The 6,643-nt window shown below is 30.5% G+C and overlaps 1 long non-coding RNA gene across 1 annotated transcript; it reads right to left on the bottom strand.

Annotated features, from left to right (window-relative positions):
* Positions 1-898: 898 nt before the first annotated feature.
* Positions 899-2,677, bottom strand: LOC140179476 (uncharacterized). The gene is made up of 2 exons (XR_011872950.1): positions 1,560-2,677; positions 899-1,213 (listed from the first exon to the last, which is right to left on the bottom strand). It is a non-coding gene; the product is annotated as an uncharacterized lncRNA (long non-coding RNA).
* Between the last annotated feature and the right edge of the window lie 3,966 nt (positions 2,678-6,643).

The raw sequence follows: 6,643 nt of genomic DNA, 5'->3' as shown, positions 1-6,643 counted from the left end.
TCAGAAAATGACGGAGTGGAAGGGACAAGAGATGAGGGTGGTGATAGGAGAGATGGTGGCGATGGAAAAGTGATAGGGGGAAGAATGATATCTTGAAAAAATGAAGGTGAGGACATGTTAGATGATGAACAGGGAATATGTGTTGGGTCATGGAATAGTGTATTAGGTCCAATTAGAAGTGAGGGAGTGTTTGGGCCATGGGTAGTGGGCTGGGAAAGATTTTTTTATCAAAGAAAAAATATGCTCATGAAAAACAATATTTGTGGACACGACAATTTTCTTATGATCCAAAATGTAGACTATATACCCTTAAAACCATTTTGAAAGCCTATAAATATAGCCTTATGTGTTCTAGGATTAAATTTCGAACGTTAATTAGTACAAATGGAAACAAAATATAAACATCCAAAAATTTTTAAATCATTAAAGTTTGGTTATTTATCAAATAAAACCTCCAAAGAAGCTTTAAACTTGAGAATAGATGATGGAACTCTATTAATCAAATAAACAGCATGATGAACGACATAACACCAAAAAACAAGAGGTAAATTTGATTGGAACATAAGAGTGCGTGCAACATTCAAAATATATTGATGTTTACGTTCGACTCTCCTGTTTTGTTGGGGAGTTTCAACGCAACTTCATTGATGAATAATACTTTAAGATGAATAAAAATCATGTAAAAGAAATTTAGGCCCATTGTCAGAACGAATAATTTTAATTATTGAATTAAATTGAATTTTTACTAAAGCTATAAATTTTTTTAATGTGTTGTGATACCTCAGTCTTTGATTTTAGTAACCCAAGTAAATCGGCTAAAATCATCCACAATAGTTAAAAAAATATTATGATTATGAATAGAGTTTTGGCAAAAGGGCCTCCAAATATCTAAACGCAATAATTTAAAATTAGCAGTTGCTTTATTTATACTAATATGAAAAGAAAATTTTTTTTGTTTGGAAAAATGATATACATCACAAACTTCATCATGGTGTGATGAAATAAAGAAAAATTGTCTATTTAATATGTTAAGTCTTTGTCCAAAAATATGTCCTAAACGGAGATGCCATAATCTGGAGGGTGTGAGATGAATGGCATGGGTGGAGATGATAGAATGTGGTTGCAACGAATTATTGATAGAAGATGTTTGTGTAAGATCATACAATCCTTCTCGTAAACTACCCAAACTAATCATCCTCGAGCTGTTCAATTCCTGGAAAAGATAAGAAAATTTTAAAAAAGTGATTTGATAGAAAAGTATAGAAGTAATTTTAGATACAAAAATTAGATTGAAATGAAATTGAGACAAATAAAGAACGTTGGAGAGAGTTAGAGAATTTGAAAATTTAACTACACCAGCATAAGAAGCAATAGCAGTTGATCTATTTGGCATATGTACGATGATAAGTTTGATTTTAGAATAAGATAAAAATTCGACAAATTTGAAGTAATATAGTTAGTAGCACCTGAATCAATAATCCAAGCATAATTAAATATTGATTGAGATGAAGAATGATTTAAAATAGAGAAAATTGAGAAAGAGCATAAATGATGGATACCTAAAGTTGGGCTTGGGAGAAACCCAATTTGAGAGAAAGGAAGGGTTGTCTCATCTTTGGTTGCTGGTGCATGAGCCTCAGCTTTCTTCAGAAAAGTCATAAGAGTGTTATGCTAGGTTAGTGTCAAGCCAGGAACCGTTTCTGGTGGATTACCCGTAGCATCTTTCTCTCATTGATTCTAAGTACTGAGGGAATAGGGAGGTGCCGCAACTGTGCTATTGATAGAGGTAGTGGTGTGACCTGGGAGGCGCGTTCGACTAGAAAAATGCAGATGACCCGGCGGATAGCCGTGCTTCGCGTAACAGATGTCAATGGTGTGACTGGTTCGTCCATAATGAATGCATATTTTTTACCGAGCACATTTGCATTCTGCGCTGACAAGGGAGGAACCATGCCTGCGGCCTGAGAAAGGGCGTCGGCTATCGACGGCAGCGGTCAAAATATTTTGTTCATCAAGAATGCCAGAGACAACGAGCAACTGTCGTTCGTGTTGGATAACCATGGCGAAGACCTTAGTTGCTAGCGGAAGAGGATGAACAAAAGTAATTAGAATCGAACAACTCCAAATTGTTTGTTGAGCCGTTTCAAAAATCGAATAACAAAATCCTAGAGACGGTGAGTTTTGGCACAGGAAGGGGTCGAGAGTTTTCCATCTCTTCCCATAAAATTTTGAGCATTGTGTAGAAGTTAGTAACATACTGATACAGGAAACCTTGATTTAACCCATATATTTTTTTTGGGAGTTCGGCAATGCAGAGAAGGTGAGTATGTGAAAACCTCTCATGAAGGTCCTACCAAACAGAATTACACTATGGGTTATGGATGGTGACAAAGAATGAAAGATTCAGGAGAGAACAAGATTGTTGGATCTCTCTCAGACAGAGAACAAAGGGTCATCAGAAGAGGGAGGATAAATTGTGCCGGTGGAAAATTCATATTTATTTTTGAAGATAACTTCTATGGAAAAAGAGCGGTTGCAAGAGTAGTAATGATTTTCAGTGACCACAGGAGAAACAAGAATAGAGGTAGGGTTCTCATTTGGATGTATGTTAAAAAGGCTAGTTGGATTTTGAGAGGGGTTGGCATCATCCATGGTGGGTGAAGGTGAACCACCAAAAAAGACTAATGGTGAAGGTGAGTTGTTTGAATTTATTATTTTAACCATGTATGATCAGCAGAGCTACTAGAAGTTCTAATACCATAATAAAATTGAGAGAGTACGTAATAAAATTGAAAAAATACGTAAAGAAAACTTGTGTATTTCTTATTCAATTAAAAATAGAAAAGAATGACTAAATATATATATACACAAAAGGAAAACAAACTAACAAAGTTTTTAATTTTAAATTACACTAACAAACTAACAGAATTTCAAACTTCTTCATGGGATTTTAAAGGTGATTAATTTAATACCAACCTCCCACTACGCGAATGATCCTGTCATTAAGAATAATAATTATCACATGGTCTGGAGCCAGAGATGGACCCAGGATATATAGGAGGGGCACTTGCCCCCACTAAAAAAATATATATATATATATATTTGTTCTTGATATAATTATATTTTTTGCCCCCATAAAAATTTATAAAATTTTGTCTTGAGATTTATGTTATAAATATTTTTTTATTAAATTAAATATGTAACAATATTATTTTGTTAAATTTGATTTAATATAAAAATAAAAAATAAGTAAATAAATTAACTCAATAAAGAATTAAAAAATAGTGTTAATATAATTTTTAAAACTAATTAATTACTTAATTACCCAACTAAAATTCAGTTTTTTAAATATAAGTAAAATTATTAATTTTTTTCTTCAAAAATGAGTTGAAATAAGAAAAAATAATATCTATTTATTAATTAATATTTTTTATTTTAAAATTATATAATACTTTTTAATTTTATATCTTAAATAATCTTACTTGCAACAAGTATTTTATGTCATAAATATTATAATAAATAAATTTTCTAATCCAATGGATGGTAATTAATATTTAAAAATTATAATGAGTAGTAGAATAATTGTTTAAAAGCATAGAAGTTAATTTTGATATGTTAAAATATGCAGATTTTTACATAGTCATTTAATTATATTTATTCTTTTAGATAACTATTTAGGTGATAAATATAAAAAAATATATTTTTTAATTATAATACATAATTAAATAGATGCATAAAATCTTTAATCTGATAGTGTATCAAAATTAAATTAAAAAATATATAAAAAATGTAATTATTTAAAAAAATAAAAATAATTAAAATTGAGTTTCTATTATTTTATATAAACATACTTTTTATATACAGGTTTTTTTTGGTATTTACTATTTATATATAACTTTAGTTTGAAATTATAAATACTAGTGTATTAATAAGTGTTAACGTGCCAACTAATTCACTCTTTTTTTATTAAATATGTATAAAAATAAATAAAAGTAAAGTTAGTTAGAATGATAAGTTATTTAAAATTTAATTAAGATGTTTTAAGTTTAAAATGACAAGTTAATTAATTAGATATTTTTGCCCCCACTCCCAAAATTTTCTGGGTCCGTCACTGCCTAGAGCAAGAGTAAAAGGAAGCTATATAACTGAATACACTCGGTTAGTCCTATCTGTCTCTGGTGTGAAAAATCATGAAAAATTAGTCTTTCACTGCTTATGGAGTTGCTCATTTGCCATTGATTGTTGGAGAATTGCCGATTTTCCTTTGCCACTAGTGGAAGAAGATCCTTAGAAATGGTGGAAAAAATTGATAGAGTTGTTCAAACAAGGACTAGAGGCGAAGAAAAGAGTAATAGAAGCATCAAACCTTAATTGGCTCATCTGAAAGGTGCGAAATGAGAGTATCTTTTTTATGAAAGTTGCCAAGCCCCGTCAGAAGGTGGCAGCAACTCGTGGAATTTCTATTGAAGAAGCACGGCGTTAAAAATAATTTTACCCTTTTTTTTCTTTACTTTGGTTGTTTTTCAATTGTAATAATGGATCTACTTTGGAAGGCCTCCAAATCTAATACTATGCTAGTAGTCTATCTATATACCACTTATTTTATTTATTTACACATAAATAAAATCTGCCTTAAAGAAAAAAAAAAAGATTATGAAACTAGTTTACTTATAAATATCCATTTCATATAACATTTCATTTTAAGTTACACAAACTCTAATAAAATATTTGATGATTTTAGCATTAGAAATTTTTACAGGTTTTTCCAACCACCGTCTCAAAAGTGCTTAGAAAATTTTGGATCAGTGTTACTTAATCCCAACAATCTTTAATAGTTCAGATAATACACCTCGAAATATATTTTATTTGAGAAACACTCACATACAGGTTAAAGTTGTATATAGAATATAGAAGGGTACTCGTTGTGTTTTTTTTAATAAAAGAAAAAAATCTCGCATGATATTTTCTCTTTCACTATGTATATCTTCCAAAGTTCTAAAAATTGAATCGGTTATCGAACCGTTGTAATTATTGGTTCACAAATTTATTGGTTCAACCAATTCAATTATGGTTTAACTAAAATAACCATTTTATATTAAAATAATAAATAAAATATAAATAAATACACAAAAATATAATTATAGTCTAATGTAAATTTTAAAATATCATCTAAATAAAAAATATTACATTAATCGCAATGTTATAATCTCATCTACACACAAACTTACAAAAATTAAAAATCACAATTATACAAATTAACACTTAGAAGATAAAAAATAATATCATAACAATAGTAATTTATCAAATTAACAAATTCAGAAATATGAACTCATATCAAAATAATTATTCAAATTAATAATTGGACAAAAATACAAGAACAATACCTCAACAATAATTTATCAAATTAACAAGATCAAGAACATGAACTAAAATAAAAATAATTATTCAAATTAACAATTAGACAAAAATATAGCAATCTAACAATCACACCTCAACAACAATTTATCAAATTACCAAATTGACAAGATTATGAACTTCAACTTAGATCAAAATAATTATTCAAACCAACAATTGAGCAAAAATACAACAATATAATAATCACATGGTCAAAGAATACCACTTTAATAATAATTTATCGAATTACCAAATTAACAATATCAATAATATGAACTCAGATCAACCACTATAACAACAATTAAAACAATTAAAATTAAAAAGAACAAAAAAAAAGAACAATATTATAGCAAATCAATCATCTCAAGGACAACAATAGGTACATAACAGAAAAAATTAACAACATAATCATAACAGAATCAAAGAAAATCAGTAAATCACTATAAAAACTAAATATCAAAAAAGAAATTAAAAATAAAAGAACCCAACATATCAGAATCAAGATTCAAGACATCATCGACAATCCAAACAACAATAATTGAAGGAGAAAAAATGAAAAATCACAGATTAACAAGCTGGACGCGGCAGAACTGGAGTATAGGTGGAACATAGCCGGTGCAACGGAACAGCAGTTATGCGACGGAGGAAGGCGACTTCGAGCAGTTGCATGGGGACAACGGCTTCGAGCAGTGGCGAAAAAGACGACTGTAATTGGGAAGGCTCCTTCGAGCAGTTGCGACACCAGCGTTGAGCAGTGGTGGAGACGACCGCAATGGAAGGCAGCTTCGAGACGTTGCAATGGCGGCGCTGACTCGGCGATAGTTGGACGGAGCAAGTGAGGGAAGGGCTCAAAACCGACAGGTAGAGGAAGGAGATGGAGTAGTGAGGGAGTGAGAGAGCTGAGCTAAGGCTACGGGTTACACTTTCTTTTTTTAACTAAAGGACGAAACGACGTTGTTTCCATCAAAAAAGGGAAAAACAGCCAGGTCTCGATTCAGTTTGATCGGACGATTCCCAGCCAGTTCATCAGTTCAATCACGATTTTTAAATTAGGCGGCTAAAGCTTTTGACTGAATCATTTTTTTCACCGATTTACTATTCGACTTGGCAGTTCAAACCGATTTTCAGACCTTAATATCTACACACTTGAAATATGTATGGGAGCAAGTATCATTTTATTTTAGTATTTACAAATTTAACTTAGCTCTTGAAGTCATACAAAGACTAAAATTTGATTAAAAAAAATTCA

This window comes from Arachis hypogaea, chromosome 15, assembly GCF_003086295.3.
Source record: "Arachis hypogaea cultivar Tifrunner chromosome 15, arahy.Tifrunner.gnm2.J5K5, whole genome shotgun sequence".
NCBI classification, from domain to species: Eukaryota; Viridiplantae; Streptophyta; class Magnoliopsida; order Fabales; family Fabaceae; genus Arachis; species Arachis hypogaea.
Note: the sequence above shows the minus strand (reverse complement) of the source record. Positions and strands in the feature narration are given on the sequence as shown.